This window comes from Phascolarctos cinereus, unplaced genomic scaffold (assembly GCF_003287225.1).
Source record: "Phascolarctos cinereus isolate Bilbo 61053 unplaced genomic scaffold, phaCin_HiC Scaffold_9;HRSCAF=440, whole genome shotgun sequence".
Taxonomy (NCBI): Eukaryota; Metazoa; Chordata; class Mammalia; order Diprotodontia; family Phascolarctidae; genus Phascolarctos; species Phascolarctos cinereus.
In genome coordinates, this window is record NW_027556402.1 from 86,643,208 (window position 1) to 86,661,574 (window position 18,367).

The window sequence follows — 18,367 nt, forward strand, 5'->3', positions numbered from 1 at the left end:
CTTTTCATCTAAGATATCTCTTGGCAAAAACTTTAAAATTCAGTAACAAAAAGATAAATATATGGGAAACTTCTCATTAAATAAGTTTTATTTTTGACAGTTAAAAAGATTTACTATCTTATCCACCATCTTAGTGTGCTAAACCAAATCCTGTGTTTTAGAGTACTGCAATGTTGACAGTGTGTTGAGGAAGTTTCTTAACAGGAGATAAGGAGCCCTGGAGGGACCTCTCTATTGTTACTGCCCTCACTAGCAACTTATACTGCCTTCTCAAATTATACTGCATTCATTTACTTATGCATGTCTGGATCTGCAATTTCATCGTGGGTGTGGGGAACTCTCAGTGAGGACATCTCTACTCATACAGATCTGTATATTCTCTGAAATGTATAGTCTTAGAGAGGTGTCTGGGGTCCCAGAGAGGTTAAGCGCTGTGCCCAAGATTGTTCGTTCAGCCATTATGTGTTGGCCAGATATCTACTATACCTCTTAATTCTTTTTTTAAGAAAAAAATCATCAATTAGTAAGCATCTATTTTCTCTCCCTCCCATCTCACCTCTAATTTCAAAGAAAAAAAAAGAAAAACAAAACCCTTTTAACAAATATGTATAGTCAAGCAAAACAAATTTCCACATTGTCCAAGTCCAAAAATACATTTCTCATTCTGTTTCTTGACTCTATCATCTCTCTGTCAGGAATTGTATAGCTTAGTTCATCCTCAGTCCTCTGGAATCATGGCTGGTTATTGTTTGGGTCACAGTTCTTAAATCTATCAAAATTGTTTGTCTTTACTCTGTTGTTGTTATTATATAGATACAGATATATGCATATTGCTCTGGTTCTACTTACTTATCTCTGCATCAGTTTATGTAAGTCTTCCATTTCCTCTGAGCTCATTGCTTGTATATATCTTTTTGAATATAAATTCTCCTAATAGAATATGAGCTTGTTAAAAGCAGATAATATCTTTCATTTTATCTTTGGATCCCAAATGCCTAGCACACACTATGTGGTTAATAAATGCTGAGTGAATGAATTTCGCTGTCATCAAAATAATTTCAGTGTTAGATTTCTTCTCTTCTGTAGCTTGCATCCAGGATATCTTCCCCAATACAGTTTTTGCCAATGTCAAAGAAGACAGGCTTTTCACTCCTGTCCTTGGGTATGCCAAAGTATTTGTACTCATCATCCCAACTGCCTGTTTTTTACATTCCTTTCCAAAGAATGGCCAACAGAGTCCCAATGGTGAGGGAGTAAAACCAATAGGATGTGTTTCCTTTAAAATGAAGCTGACTTGTGGGGCAGCTAGGTGGCACAGTGGATAGAGCACTGGCCCTGAAGTCAGGAGGACCTGAGTTCAGATCTGACCTCCAACCAAACACTTGACACTTACTAGCTGTGTGACCCTGGGCAAGTCACTTAACCCCAATTGACTAAAAAAAAAGAAAATAAAATGAAGCTAACTGAAGCCTCTTGCTCTAAATTTCTAAACACTTTTAAAAATCTCACTTAAAAATACTTACAAGGGAAGAATCAAAACAAATGGCTCAAAGTTTAAAAGTGACCACAAGGCTTGCATTTTTATGGTACCCAACCCAGGATGCTGAGAACTCAGCTATTCTCATGTTTGATCACTCCCTGGCAAGAGCAGGGCCCATCAAAAGTACTATGCCTCCCCCCACCCCTTCCTCCTGTCCCTTTAGGAAATCTCAGAAAAAGTTTGGTTACATTCCTTTCTTAGCATCCAATACAATCCCAGTCCATGTAGAAGGATTGGGCTTATATGTAGGAAGAGTGTGATTTCAGGAGCAGAAAGAAAATAACCTCTTCCACTCTCACCCATATACCAGCAACCCATCTTAGTGCCTGAAATTCCACCATTAATGATCCATTCCTCTATATAAATCATTGTCCTCTTTTCCTATGTTCTCTTACAACTATAAATGTGGAGGGGTAATACACGAAAGTGAATGAAGTTTAGTATAGTGGAAAGAACACAGGGTTCAGAATCTAAAGACCTGGACTTAAATCCTGGCTCTGTTCTTGGCTACATGCATGACCTTGAATAAGTCAATTCCCTTCTGTGGGCCCTATAAAATAAAGGAGATGCATGAAATGATCTCTAAATTTTTTTCCAGGTTGAAGTCTTAAGTCCAAAATTATAGATTTCTTTCCTTCTTGTGACATGACAGGCCTAGGCAGCATCAGAATTCCTGAGGAGAAAGAAGTGGTACTAATTATGGAGAAAGAAGATAGAAAGGTGAGGATTAGTTTTACCTCCTATCAAAATTTTGCCCAATGGATAGAGAGTGGACCTGGGGTCAACAAAACCTGAGTTCAAATCCACCTCAGACCCTTTACTAGCTATAGGTACCTGAGTAAGTCACTTACTAATTTTTGTCTGTCTCATTAGAGTGCATAGCACATTGTGAGTACTTAATAAATGTTTATTGCCTTCCTCTTCCCCTTCATCTCCTCTTTTCTCATGTCTTCCCAGTCCACAAATATGGCAGGAAAATTGAGACTATACAATCATAACTTGTACCATAGCAAATATTTTGGAGCTGCAAGAATTTCATTGTCTTATGTGGTTTAATAGCACTTTCAAATCTTTCTTTTAGAAATGTTTGCCTCCTTAAAACATCCCAAAGTGGAATTCCAAGTATACGTATCACCAGAGAGAATGCCTTTTCAGGTTTTAGCCCATTGAGTTGCAGGCACAGTGTCCCAGGTAAACAACGTAACCAGTTGGGTAATGCTCGGGTTTGACCTAGAGAATTATTATCACAAAATATGGTCAATACATGTGCTTTATCTCACATCTGCTTATGTGTGTTTGCTGTCCAGTGCTTTGTCATGGCACCATTTTTGCCAACACTGATTTCTTGGGAGAGGAACTGGATATTTTTGAAGTCAAAGGTCATAAAGCCTGTCAAGAAAGGCGCACAGACACCGTACGCTGCCAATTTTTTACCTATTCACCAAGCGAAGAAACATACAAGAAAGGGAAGTAAGGTGGATTTTTAAGTATTACATAGAAAAATCATGCAACTGCTTGGAAATGCATAGATGCTCTATTCCTCCAGTGGCATTCTTATTTACAATGCTTTATTTCCTTCATTCAGAGGTAAATGTTATTTAAAAATGTCTTCAAATGGATCCCCGACTAAAATACTTCACGGAAGAGGAGGTATCTCTGGCTATACATTAAGGCTATGTAAAATGGAAAATGGTAAGTGACATGTCACTTGAACAACCTGACTTGTGAAATAAAAAAAAAAAGCAAAACAAAAATGAAATGTCCTACAATGACATAACCAAAGATCTATTTGCCAACTAAAATAATTATTTATGAAATCATTAGCTAGGCCTTAATCACAGAGTTTGATAATATTATTTCCTTTCTCATATAGGTCTTGTCCTGCTATTAGAATGATACCCCCTTGTAAGCACAGAGCAGGTCTTCCCCTTTCTGACTGCCTGCCCCCTTCTCTTTATTTCTCTTGCATGCATCAATCTATATATCTGTTGTCTCTCCCATTAGAATGCAAGCTCTTTGAGAAGTGGGACTGTTTAGGCTCTTTCTTTGTCTATCCAGTGCCTAGAATAGTGGTTGGCATATGGTGAGTGCTTAAGAAATGCCCATCCATGGTTGCTTAATTCTTATATGCATAAGTAGAAATGAACGGTTAGTAGGTACTCAATAAATGTTTTCTGAATTGTTAATTTGAGAAAAAAAGTATTTTTTTCTTTGAATTTCCACCCTGGGTCATTAGGTCTTGATTAGTGAAAGCTCACTAATCTGAGCTGGCCTTAGAGGGAAGGATGATTTGCCCCAGCCATTTTCTTATCCACTATCCTGCTTCCAAAAGCTTGTCTACCTTCCCACTGGTATATTTTCCACCTTTGGATCAGGGAACAGTGAGCAAATCATTTCTACCATTGCACTGGGGAATAGGAGTCTGCCTTATTATTCCCTTACAATCCCTGTTAATTTGCAAACCCACACTCCTCTCCCTAGGTACCCTCTCCAGATGTAGTCTCCCCTTATTAGAATGTAAGCACCTTAGGTGGCTTTCTCCTTTGTGTTTGCATGTTTCAAGGTGAGCAGAGTTTGCCACACAGTAAGTTCCTAATAAATGCTTTTTCATTAATTAATTAATTAATTATTGGCTGAGAGGTTTACAATTAGAGGATGTAGAAGGAAAAATAAGATACCTAGTCTATATCTATCATCTATATGTCAATCATTTATCATCTATCAATTATCTATCATTTATCAATCTATCATCTATCAATTATCTGTCATCTATCCAGCTATGTACTTATCTGTTTTTGTGTGTGTGTTTTTCCAGCATGCACAAACAAAATAAAAGCAAAAATTGTTGGAGTAACTAATTCAGTTCTTGCTGAATGGCCATGGCAGGTGAGCTTGCATGTCACATCACCCATCCAGAAACACCTGTGTGGAGGATCCATCATTGGGAACCAGTGGATATTAACAGCTGCCCATTGCCTTGAAGGGTTAGTCTTTTTCTTGTTTGTTGTTTTTTTTTTAGTCAATATTCATACCCTCCTTTGAGATCTATTACTAGCTAATAAAACTTTCTTTCAAACTATGTTATAAAATGATTGAGCTGGAAGGGACCATGGACTGGTAGGTTGAGAGCTTGGAGGTCATCTTACAGATGGGGAAACTGAGGATCAGAGAGGTTAAGCAATTTATCTAGGGTCACAAAGCTATTAAGTGTTGGAGCCATATTTGCACCCAGATCCTCATACATCAATTCTGATGCCTTTTCCATTAGATCATACCTCCCAGTAGACATCATCTAATAGAGTCCCTGCACTTTACATGTAAGGAAACTGTAACTCTTAAAGGGGAAATGGTTTGCCCAAAGTCACCCAGCTAGTGCATGTTAGAGCTGGGCCTTTAATCTGGGTCTTCTGACTATGTCTTCTAATATACTTCAATCCCTCACCCTAGAGCAATGCTGGCTTATGGTTAAATAAGAGCAAAGAGAAAATACTAAACCAGAGTCTGCCAGCACCAGTAATTTAAGCTTTATCTCCTTTAGAAAAATATATTTATTCAGTTTTACAATATCGTTGCCCAAGATCCCCTTCATATCCCCCATGAATCCTTAGATCTTTTAAGGATTTTTGCTTGGTTTTATGAGAGCCCACCCTTTGCCCGATATAGTCATAGAATAATGCTCTCTTCTAGCCTTGCCTCCTACTAGCTGCTCTGCCCTCTAGACCAGAATTGGAGCAGAAAAAGTTTAAGAAGCCTTGCTGTAGACTATAGAGGAAAGAAAGTCACAGGACTGTAGATCAAGAGCTAGGAGGGACCTCAGAGGTCAGCTAGTTCAACTCTCTCCACCCCACCCCTCCATTTTATAGATGAGGAAATTGAAGCCCAGGGAGCCCATACAGGTAGCACCAGGTAACACAGATAACACAGGTAACTAGATGCAGGGCTTTAACCCATCCCCTATGAAGTCAGAGACATTGCTCTTTCCATTGTACCAAGCCACTTCCCTCTACATCCACCCTTGAGATTCTCCTCTTTGATGAGCCTTATCCGTGACCTAAGGGGAGAGAATCATTCCCCAGAGGAGTTTTTGCAAAGGTGAAGAAAAATTGAGGAACCCAAACTGGAGCATTAATGTCCCAGGGAATTTTAAGGAGTCACTACCTAGGAATATTCCCTAGACTCTGGCTCCATTTAGACTGCACCCCTAGGGATCATCAAAGGAGGCATAGTCAGATGTGACCAAAACAGTCTCATAGAGTCATAGAGCTAGAAGAAAGCTTAGATATCACCTAGGTCAACTTTTCAATTTACAAAGAGGAGAAACTGAAGACCAAGGGGACTTGGAGACTTGCCCAAAGCTATACTGCTAGTTGGGAACTAAATCCCACTTCTGAGTAGCATTCAGGCCTCTTGCTGTTCAATCATGTCCAACTCTTCATGACCCTGATGGGGTGCTTGGGTGCTTGTACTGGGACCCCAATTCCAAGACCATGTTTCTCCCTAGCCTCAAAAATACTATCCCTGGCAGTTCACCTCCTGCCCAAGGACACTATGCCTAGAAATTACTCATGAGTGGGCCCCAGCAAGACACCTATCTTTCCCTCGTGCAGTTACACAAAGCTGGGTGAGAGAGTTATGGGCTGCTCCCAGCCCTAAGATCATGTCTCTTGAAGCCTCCCAATTCATTAGTAAGCTCCTGTCTTATAAGAAAACTTTCCCTTGTTGCAGAGCATTCTCTAATCAGGACCAGAAAGGGGTGCCTGGCCCAAGGATTTTTGTCCCAGCCAGATTCCCAAGATCCATGCCTCTGACAACTCCCTCCCTGTCTGGTATACTCCCTACACTTTCCCCTCCATAGCTCCCAAAGACACCTGGACCTTTAAATTACCTAATTAGCATCCCTGGCATTCCTTTCCCATGCCCTTTTCCATATAAATCCCAGCTCCATCCTCAGTCTCTCACAGATTCCTTAAGAATCCTTGCCTGCTAAAAAAGCATAACAATAAATCTTTACCAAGTTGACTCAAAGAATGCTTGAGTCTGTGAATTCATTCCAGATGACTCTGTCCTGTACTCTGGTTTTTGAGTGGTCTCAACCTCTCAGACCACAACAATCCCATTTGGGGTTTTCTTGGCAGAGATACTGGAGTGGCTTACCATTTTCTTCTCCGCTAATTTTACAGATGATTTTACAGACAGGGTTAAGTGACTTGTCCAGGGTCACACAGCTAGTAAGTGTCTGAGGCCAGGTTTGAACTGAAGTCTTCCTGACTTCAGGCCCAGCATTCTATCTACTGCACCACCTAGATGCCCAGGTTTCTTGTACCTGTCTATGAATACATGTGTGTCGTGTGTGTGTGTGTGTGTGTGTGTGTAGGGGCTGGTGATTGGACTGGGTAGTAATTTTTCTCCTTTGTGTAAAAATTTCTGCTAGTGATCACCTTCTCCATATATGGAGGAGGGTTCCTAACATTCCATGACTGGTAAAGCTTAGCAGCATTATATCATTGTTTTCTTTGTCCCAAGTCCACTAGGAGCCTCCAATATAATATAAGCAGGAGAGTCAAGTTAAAGAGTTCAAGCTTTCCAAACTACTGCAAAGCAATAAATATTTGCAACATTTTGTGGGGGGGAAAAGCTCAATTCTCTACTTTTGTTATTTAGACTAGAGGCTACTGCAGTTTTACATGTGTATGCTGGCACTGTCAACCAGTCTGAGATACATGGAAATACCCCATTCTTCAGAGATAATTATCCATGAAAAATATGAAATGGCAAAACATGGGTATGACATTGCCTTATTGAAAGTTGAGGTTCCTGTAAGCAAATATTTATTTAGAAACATTCGCTGTATTCGGTACCTAGATGAAATACTGCATTAGTTACCTAGATGTAATATTGTTACCTCAAACACGAGGTCTCCACTTGGTGATCTAGCCAATTGTTTTGTTATCAGGGAAAGCACAGAGCCCAGGGAGCCAGGGAGATCAGGCCCATGTCTCCTAGGTAAAGGGCAACTAACTTAGTGTCTCAAGGGCAAAACTTCTGCCTGATTATTGAACTTTCAAGAAAGGGGAAAGTTCTATCTATATAGAATAATGTAGAATCATGGAATTACCCAGCTGGGCAGGAACTTTATTTATTATTTTCTCTAGTCCTTTCCTTTTGCAGAAGAAAAAAAATTGAGACAGAGGAATATTGATTGTCTGTCTAAAGGTCACACAGTGAATCAGTGGTTGAGACAGCATGGTGCCATGGGAAGACTGTCAGACTTAATGTCAGCAAATCTATTAATTATTGTGTGGCCATGGGAAAGTTAACCTGAGTTTCAGTTTTCTCATCTGTACTATGGGGATAATAATCTGAGTACTACCTACTTTATAGGATTATTGTAAGGAAATTACTTTGTAGAGGAAACATGGTTGACTTGAAAAGAGTACTGGACTTGGAGACAGAGACCTGATTTCAAATCCTGCCATCACTTACTATTTGTGTGACACTGGAGAAATCACATACCCACTCTGGTCTGTAGTTTCTTCATCTGTAAATTAAAAATATTGGACTAGGTGGTCCCTAGGGTCTCCTGCACTTTAAACCTATCATCCATAAAAAGTAATAGAAATGGGAACTGTTCTTATTTTTAGGTCTCTTGCCTCCTAGCTCAGGAAGAACTTATTAAGTACCTACTATGTGAAAGGCACTAGCACATAGTGCTATTTCATTTGAATTTCACAATAAACCTGGAAGGTAGGTTCTATTATTACCCTCATTTTACAGTTGAGGAAACTAAGACAATCAGAAGTTAAGTGACTTGCCCAGGGTTGCACTGCTAGTAAGTATCCGAGGCTGGATTTGAACTCAGGTTTTCCTGACAGCAGGCCCAACACTCTATCCACTTGAGCCATAATGTAGCATAGTAGAGAGAATGCTGAATTTGACGTTAGAAAGTCTCATTTCAAATCCTGACTCTACTTCTTAGACTCTGCTTTTTCTTTGGACAAGTCAGTTAACCTCCATGTCCCTTTATAAAGGAGAGGGTGGGATTGGCTGATATCATTCAAAGGTCCTTTCCAAATTGAAACTCTCTGATCATCCGTGACCTATTTGCAGCACTCTATGCAATAAAGACACATAGGACAAAGTGGTGAAAGTAGAGGCTTAGAAAACTCTAGTTAAATGGGAGCTCAGTGGGGATCTCTGGTGGGGAAATAATTTTTTCCTAAATAACTAAACTTTAAAATTAAATTTTAGCTCTCCAGCAACCAATATGCCTTCCTTCCAAAGGAGATGGAAAAATGATATATATCAATTGCTGGGTAGCTGGCTGGGGATAGGCAAAAGAAAGAGGTAATGAATACGTGTTAAAATATGGGGGTGGGGAAGGAAGAATAAAAGAAAAAAAGAAAAAAAATTTATATGATAGCTTTGTTGTATATTTAAAAGGAACAGCAAGTTATACATAGTAGATCTGCAGTTTTATGTGCAATCATCTTTTTTATTATACTATATTATGGAAATGCTTGTTTTATTCACAAATAAAAAATAAAATAAATTTTAAAATATGCTCTGTTCTTTAGGAGATATCTGAATGGTAGTGTGTATGCCCTGTCAGATTTAGGGTTGGAAGGAATTTGAAAGACTATCAAGCCTAAGCCCTTATTTTTTATTTATTTATTTATTTTTTGGTGAGGCAATTGGGGTTAAGTGACTTGCCCAGGGTCACATAGCTAGTAAGTATTATGTGTCTGAGGCTGAATTTGAACTCAGGTCCTCCTGACTCCAGGGCCGGTGCTCTATGCACTGTGCCACCTAGCTGGCCCCTCTAAGCCCTTATTTTGCAGCTGAGAAAACACACTAAGAGAGGTTAAGTAACTCATTGAGGGTCACACAGTTCATAAATGTCTGAGGCAGGATTAGAACTCAAGTCATCCTGAGTGCCAGAGCTCAGCCTTCTCTCTATTGCCCCAACTAGTTGTCATTTTAGTTCACATATCTAAAGCATTAACAGATCAGTTTGGCAGAAACCTACCTTTTCAACTTCATTGCAGACATCTTCTTCAGGCTATCTCTTTTCCAGACGAGCTGGCCTACCCCTTGTTCCTTGAACCTGTCCTGGTTTTCTGCTCAAGTTCATTCACACAGGTTGTCTCTTCTATGCCTGGGATGCACTCCTTCTTTTTGTGATTCTGCCTTTATGAATTCCTCTCTTCTTTCAAGGCCTAACTTAGGTGCCATATGAAGCCTAGGCTGATCCCTACAACTGAATGTGTTTTTTCCTTCCTTAAATAATTCAAGGAAGGGAGATGTCTCTAAATTTGAATATATCACCTTTCTTTTGAGTTACTACAATTCTGCTTTGCTCATCAAACACAGCGCCTTCTTTGATGCCGGTGTGCCATGTTGGACAATCCTGTATCAGTGTCTCCCATGTCTCTCAATCAATTCCTGAGTTCTTTGGAGAGATCTTGAGACAATCACTGTAATGCTTTTTTTCTGACCTCCGTACATACCTACATGCATAGCTTAATTCTTACAAATACATCCCTTTCAAACACTTAAAATCCAAGGTCTGTGTACTCTCTATTGTAGGAAAAGTACAAGACACTCTTCAGAAGACTTCTGTTCCTTTAATAACAAATAAAGATTGCCAAATGAGATACAGAAAGCACAAAATAAGCAATCAGATGATCTGTGCTGGTTATGAAGAAGGGGGGAAAGACGCTTGCAAGGTAACAGAGGAAGCCTGGTGCAATTGTGTGCATAAATATGAGAAAGCTTTCACGAATTATTTGGAAATTGGGTGGGGGTGAGGGGTAAGACAAGCATTTATTAAGTACCCCACTATGAGTCAGGCACAGTGCTAAACTTTTTTATAGATATTATCTATTTGACCCTCAGAATGACTTTCTGAGGGTCATATATGTATATACATTTAGATGTATACATATATGTGTCATGTGCATATATGTATGTGCAGCAAGGGCAACTAGGAAGCACAGTTGATAGAGTGCCAAGTTTGGAGTCAGGAAAACCTGAGTTCAAATCCAGCCTCAGACATTTACTAGCTGTGTGACCTTGGGCAAGTCACTTAACCCTGTTTGCCTCAGTTTCCTCATCTGTAAATTGGGCTGGAGAAGGAAATGGCAAATCCATCTAGTATCTTTGCCAAGAAACCCTAAATGGGGTCAGATACAACCAAAATGATTGAACAACAATAAAAACAAAATGTTTATATGTATATGCGTGTGTGTATACATACACATTATATATATGTATATATGTACAGTGCTCTAGGCCAGATGTGCATGTGTTTATGTATGCATATACATATATGTACACAGATGACAAACCTTAACCATTTCATATGTATAGGTTTATAGTATTAGTAGAAAGAATGAGCATATATGAAATATTGTGGAGGTAGAATCAGTAAGGCATTGATGAGGGGGAGAAGGAAGAACGAAGAGTTGAGAAAAATTCCAAGGTTGGAAACCTGGGATACATACATATATACATGGCAAATCTTGACCATTTCACACATATGGGTTTATGCCCACATCTAAAGTATGCAAACTGAGGCAAAAGTAATCACATGAAATTCTGAAGCATTGAGACTGAGGCACAATGTCAGAAATCTCTGATCAGCTCTTTGGGTTGAAGTCCCTTGGAAGACAAAACTTCTGTCTTTAAAACCTTTTCCCTCTTCCCATCTCACAGAGGGAGATTCCAGAGGCCCCCTATCCTGTCAACACAATGGCATCTGGCATTTGGTGGGAATAACCAGTTGGGGGGGAAGGCTGTGCTCGCCCAGGACATCCCAGTGTTTACACGGATGAGTATGTGGACTGGATTCTAAAAAACACTTCCACGTGAAGAGGACCCTCAATATATTTTGCTTCTAGGAAATAAGAAATAAGTTTTTAACTGCAAGATGGTTTTACAGTACATTATTTCCTTTGGTGCCAATGAACACCAGAAAGTCATTAATTTTCCTTTAATTTTATTTTGAGAGTCAGCCATGGGGCAGTGGCAAGCTAACTTTGAGGCCTGAAGAACCTGGGTTCAAGGCCTGCCTTCAATACTGGCTGTATGACTTTGGAGAAGTCATTTAACCTTACACTGTTCTCAACAACTCTCTAAGCATTGCAGACAGGCTGCCCACCTGCATTAAAAGAAGTTTCCTCACCTGAGAATTACCTATAACAATGAAACCACAGGTCTAGCTCCTATTCCTATTCCCTAGGATTACTTCTGCTTGCCAGCAAATAAAACACGACAAAGAGAGAAAGCAAACTTTCAGCTCCTTTGTTTTATAATTTTAAAAATGAAAGTACTAGTGGTGATTCTTCTGCCTCATCCTATTGCTATACATATTTATTAAATTAAAGACATACTACGTGGCTTTTTAAAAAATTGGGATTTCACTGATACAGGGAATTCCTAGATAGAAAAACTCCCTCTACCAAGGCACGGTGGCCCATTCTTTGTAATACCCTCTGCTTCAAGGGTTGCCTGAAGCAGTAGTGCCAAACCAAATAGAAATGGCATCATTAATCCATAATAGGGATCCATGCCAGAAGTATATAGACTTGGTTTTAAAATGTGATATCCATTTTGGTGTGTTTTTATACGTTTTTCATACATTTTAATACATTTTGTTGAATATTTTCCAGTTACATTTTAATCTGACTGAGGCTACATTTGGGGAGTGGTTCCCAAATGAGGCAAGCAGCTGTGTGTTTGACATTTCTGGTCTACAGCATTGAAAGGCTAATTGATTTTCTCCGGTTCACAAAGCTAGCATGTGTCAAATTATAACTTGAACTCAGCTCTTCTTGGATTCAAGACTAGCTATCTCTTCCCTATACCATGGCTGCTTCTTTTTGGAAGATAATTTTAATAGACAATGTCTTAGATGCAGGAGAAGAGAGTGAAACTGGACGTGCTCAAAATGGAACTAATTATCTTTGCCTTGAAACCCACCCCTCTTTCTGACTTCTCTTTTTCCATCAAGGATGTCACCCTTCTTCTAATCACCAAGGTTCCCAACCTTAGAACTTTCCTCAACTCTTCATTCTCCCTTCTCCTCCCTCCTCAATGGTTTACTGATTCTACCTCCATAATTTCGCATGCACGTCCCCCCTTTCTACTTATACCATGACCATTTGAGTTCAGATCCTCATCACCTCTTGCCTTGATTATTATAATAGGCTCTATTTGTGAGACATCTCCACATCTAGCTAGCCCCAGAGCCAGCAAGCTGCACTGTAGCCATCCTTCTACTGCACGGTTGTGTCTGTCTCCTTCCCTTCCTGCAATGCTTCATCTCTTGCTTTCAGAAGAGTATGCAAATCAACAGTAAACATTCCTGGAGAGAGTATATTTATGCCCTATTGCTTCACTCACTGTTCTCTGATTTCCTAGATCCAAACCCTTTGTTGCTGGCCACCACACCTCTTTTAGAATGTAAGCTATTTAGAAATCATGTCCACAATGAATGACTCTCCTCTACCATGTCCCTTCTCTGTGATCACCGAACCTTAGCGAGACCACTCTCAGAGATGGAGAGCTCATCATCCTAATTATTGCCTGGGATATTTAACAGCCCAGGTGAATCTCACATACATCGGGATTTCATCTTACCAAGTAGAAACAATCCTAAGAATATGGTGCAATGAAAAGAGTTCTTCTTGGGAGTCAAATGGTCTGGGTTCAAGTCTCAGCTCTTCTATATTGAATGAAACACATAACCTCTATAGGTCATCTATATAATGGGTGCAGGGATGGATTAGATGATAACTAAGGTCTTTTTATTTTTCTGTTTTCTTTTAGGCAATTGGGGTTAAGTGACTTGCCCAGGGTCACACAGCTAGTAAGTGTCAAGTGTTTAATCTGAGGCCAGATTTGAACTTAGGTCCTTTTGACTTCAAGACTGGTACTCTATCCACTGCACCACCTAGCTGCCCCCGATAAGTAAGGTCTTTTCCAGGTATAAAGCTATTTTTTATTCTGTATTTGCTAACTCTTGCACAGAGATGTCCTTAGGGTAAAGTGAGTTAAAATGGTGGCTGCAATCTTTTTGCTACAGAAATCCCCATGCTTTTGCTATTAGATAGTGACTTAGGAAGGCAGCTAGCAAGGGAGGAGGTGACGCTGCCAGTTAAGGCTATAAAAAGAACCTGAGACTCGTATGCATACAATAAACTCATAATACCCTCACTGTAATTTAGGTAAAGCCTGACTTTACCTCAGGAAGACCTCTCCTTCTCAGATGGCATGTTCCTTTTTGTGAATTTTTTAAAGGTAGGAAGCATAGTGATTTACTTTCTTATAGTCACAGAGAGGGAGAAACTGGTGCAAAAGGTTTTGCAGCAGGGAGTAGCCTCAGTTTATTGAAAGCAGTATGCAGTTTCTCAAATGTGCTGCAGCCTGATCTCTTCCTAGCACTCATTTCTGGGCCCATCTGAATCATCTGGGTGAGATGATCATGGTGATAAACTCACTCAAAGACTACCTACCCAATGGTATGTGTCATACCCTTGGTGTGTTTTTTTAATCTACTTTGTTTTTTTTTCCCATTGTGGATCTCTTTCCTATTTCTATGACTTTCACTTAGAAAGCTTTGTGGTGTTGGGGTAGGCTAGGGTGTAGAATGTTATTAGTTCAATGTCATCCATAGGAATATTTTGAAAAGCTTAGCATCAAAAGGAAATCTATCTCTTGTTTGGGCTTTGCACAAAGATCACTTTCATAACATTGACGAATACCTCAGCTGTTTACACTTCCATTGCTGATAATACTAAGCTTGAAAAAAACATGAATGAATGAAGCAATGAATTCAAAAGCATTTATAAAGCACTTATTACCTTTATGTGCTAGGCACTGGGACTACGAATGCAAAAAGTAAGAAAGTCCCTGCCCTCCAGAAGCCTATATTTTGATAGAAGATAACATATACGTGGGAGCAGTGACTGGGTATGGATATTTGAAACTAGGAAGACACAGAGTTGTCACGTGAAGTCAGAACAGTTGAATGGATTTTCCATTTTCATCTATCCTAAAGTCTGATATAATTATATTACACACATAGGAGAAATCTTGTCTGAGAGGAGTCTTTAAAGCTATTTTATTTTGATAAAACAAATTTTTATAAGTCAGCAAACAATAGAGGCAGTAGGATCACATATCCTCTCCTCCTCTCCTCTAATATAGTTGTATGTTAGCAAAAACATTGTCTTTCATAAAAAATAATCTGCAAAAGTCTGCTCTTTCCATTCTGGTTTCTTTCAGGATTCTTTGCAGTATAAATCATTCTGTGCATTTTAATTAACAAGAGGACCTTTAAAAAATCAATTTATTTTAAAACTATCACATGTCCACAGTGGATTATCTTCTGACTCCTAAATCTGGCAAGATTTCTTGCACTGTATTTTCTTTTTTTCTTTTTTCTTTTTTTTTAGGCAATTGGAGTTAAGTGACTTGCCCAGGGTCACACAGCTTAGTAAGTATCAAGTGTTTGGTCTGAGGCCGGATTTGAACTCAGGTCCTCCTGACTTCAGTGCCAGTGCTCTATCCACTGTGCCACCTAGCCCCATGCACTGTATTTTCTTTAGAAAAGTCAACTGTAACTACTCAATAAATAATTATTGATTTAAATAGAACTCTTTTTTTTAAACAGCTTAACCTCTAAGCTTCTATTGTTCAAAATGGTTAAGTATTAGAAAAACAAATTGCTTCTGATAATTTTTTTGATATGCAATTCTTAATGGCTAGTTCTCTGCAATCCTAAGAGATATGTTATGTTGGCTGATTTTATTCCTAAACTATCAAGAAAATTGTTGAATGAATCCTTTAATTAAGCAGTATATTATGAGGCTCTGAAGTCACAATGTTGTTGTTGATCAGTTGTTTCAGTCACTTCCAGCCCTCTGTGACCCCATTTGGGGTTGTCTTGGCAAAGATACTAGGGAGGTCTGCCATTTCCTTCCCCAGTAGATACATTTTGCCAGGCAATCAGAGGTTAAGTGACTTGCCCAGAGTCATGCAGCTAGGATGTGAAGCTGGATTTGAACTCAGATCTTCCTGACATCAGGCCCAATTCTCTGTCCACTTGACTGCTAGCTGCCTCAGAGATCAAGAGGAACTGGGTTCAAATCCAGTTTTTGATGCTTATTAATCTGGTGATCATAGGAAGCTACCCAATCTCCCTAAGCCTCAGTGAACTCATCTATAAAATAAGGGTGGTGAGACAAGACACCTCAGGTCTCTCCTAGTTTTTCTGTAATGTTTCTCTAATCTTATGATCTATTTCCTTAATACCACACAGTAGTTGTATAAAGTAGAAATTACCTCCGCTGCTTGGCTGATCTTCTGGCCTTCCCTGTCCTTCAGGGTAAATTGACTCTGTAGAAATAGTTCAAGGAGTACTAGACTAGGAGTCACAGGGACTGAGTTCAAATCTTGACTCTGACACTCACCTGGGTGACATCGGTCAAGTTATTCCATCCATCAGGTACTCAGTTTTCTTATCTATAAAATCAGGAGGTTGAGCTAGATGACCTCTGAGGAAGGTCCCTTCTACTTCTACATCTAAGACCCTTCGAACTTTTAAAATCTCATAAACTCTTTAAAGGCATTGAGCAATTTTGAGAAGAATAATGGGTTAGGAGCCTGAGGACCTGCATTCTAGCCCTGGCTTTGCCTGGTCACACTGCCCTGTATAATAACAATAATAATAATAACAACAACAATAATAATGATAACAATAATAAGAATCCATAATATATAGTACAATAATATTAATAAAGTTATAAATAATATAAATTTATAAGTGATAATATATAATAATATATAATAAAGATATATTAATACTTGCCCTGCCCTGCCTACTTTAAAGGGTCATTGTAAAGATCAAAGGTAATGATGTATGCTGAAATGCTTTGTTATTTATTGTGTTCTATAGGTGGGAGATATGATGTTTATGGATTTTACCTGAATGGATTGGATGGAAGATAATTCTTAGTAGAAACAGGAAGTTGAAGTACATAGTGTACATAATCAGAAATATGTAATGTGCTATGCAAATGTGGGCATTTACTATATTTAATTATTATTACGTTGCTCTGTTGAGCTATCATTCTAAGAACTCTGTGAAAGGGAACATAAGATTTGCCTGGCGTGACCTGTTCTTGATCAATGACAATTTTATTTTCTTGTTGCTCACTAATCATCCCTTTAATAGTAATTTCTAAAATTATACCAAGAATTGAAGTCAAGCTCATTTGCTTATTGTTTGCAAATTCCATCCACTTTCCTCTGAAATTCAGGAAAAATTTGCATTTCTCCAATCCCAAGGAAAACTTTTTTTTTAAATTTCATAATCTTTCAAAGACCACTCACAGAAGTTCAGTAGTGAAGTCTGTCAGTTCTTTCAGTTATATTAGGATGTAATTCATCTGGACCTGCTGCTTTGAATTCATTAATGGCTTTGCTTGTGACTGACTCCAATATTTTGCCTCTAAGCCTCTGATCCCTTCTCACCTTGGACTGTTCCCCCACCCTGCAATCCCTTTATTCCCTTGGTGAGTCAGTCTCTCTGGGTACCTCGATTTCTGTTGTTGAGGGGTCCAATCTAGTCATCCTTCATTTTCCTCCAGGCTCTGCTAGTGAATGACTCCACATTTCACCTCTTCCACTCCCACTTTCCAGTTCCTTTTTATCGATTCTATTCCCCCATTAGAATGTAAGCTCCAAGAAGGCAGGAACTATCTTTTTGCTCTTATTTGTATTTGCAATGCTTAGCACATTTCCTGGGACAAAATAAATGCTTAATAAATATTTGTTGACTGCTGTTGGTAGCTAGGTGCTCTCCTTTCTCTATGCTTAAGTTAATACTCACAATTTATATAACATTTTAAGGTTTGTAAAGTACTATACCTATGGTAGCCTTCATACAGAGTCTTATGAGCTAAGTACTATATTATCCCCATTTGACAGTGGAGGGAACTGAAGCTGAATTAGACTAAGTGACTTGCCCAGGGCTCACATAGTAAGTATCTGAGGAAGATTTGAATTCAGGTTATTCTGACTTGAAGTCAAGCACTCTATCCATTGTGCTTACAAAATTGCCTTAATTTTGGGAGCAACTTCTTATCAGCCATTTTTGTTCTGCCCTTTCCTGTTCAGAGATTCTTCTCCTTGGCAAAGAAATGAGAAGTTAAGTGATTTGAGTGTCTCTAAGCCTTCTCTCTGTCATCTGTTATCATCAGCCAATGTAGCTTAGGAAAAAAAAAGGAAAAGAAAAAAATCCTTTTATTGCCTTTAACTTTCCACACCAGGCACAGCTCATTCTTATCTTTAGCCTTCTTGACTTTATGTTTGTACCTTTGAATTCATTCTTCATTACTCATACACTAGTATGAGGAAAGGTTTAGACCATCAGTGCAGACAGCCTTATCATCACAATTCAAAAACTGCTACCCATTAGTAACCCCTCCCATTCTTTCATGTTGTGTATCCCTGCAATTCTTGTCTCTACTGTCCTGTGCCCTGATCATATTCTTGCTGCCCTGCTTGTCACTCTTCCTTCATGATGTACTCATAGACTCTGGTGGAAGCCTTCATATTCTTTCCTTGCTTTTCTCTTCCCCTTGTGGAATAGTTACCCTTAACCCAGGGATATGGTATCATAGGAACCAAAGTCTGAGAAATTTCAATCAGGTCTGTCCTGGAGGTCCAGAATCTCATGGAGTTGGGGGTAGGGAACATCATCTTTCCCACTAGATGTGCCTTTCGGTATTTTTGTATTGCACATATAAACATTGAGAGAGG

The 18,367-nt window shown here is 39.1% G+C and overlaps 2 pseudogenes; one reads left to right on the forward strand and one right to left on the reverse strand.

The window, feature by feature from the left end:
* The window catches only part of LOC110203779 (coagulation factor XI-like), a 33,052-nt pseudogene extending 21,642 nt beyond the window's left edge, over nucleotides 1–11,410 (forward strand).
* Nucleotides 1–18,367, reverse strand: part of LOC144455441 (serine/threonine-protein kinase PAK 5-like) — a 209,307-nt pseudogene that overhangs the window by 136,270 nt on the left and 54,670 nt on the right.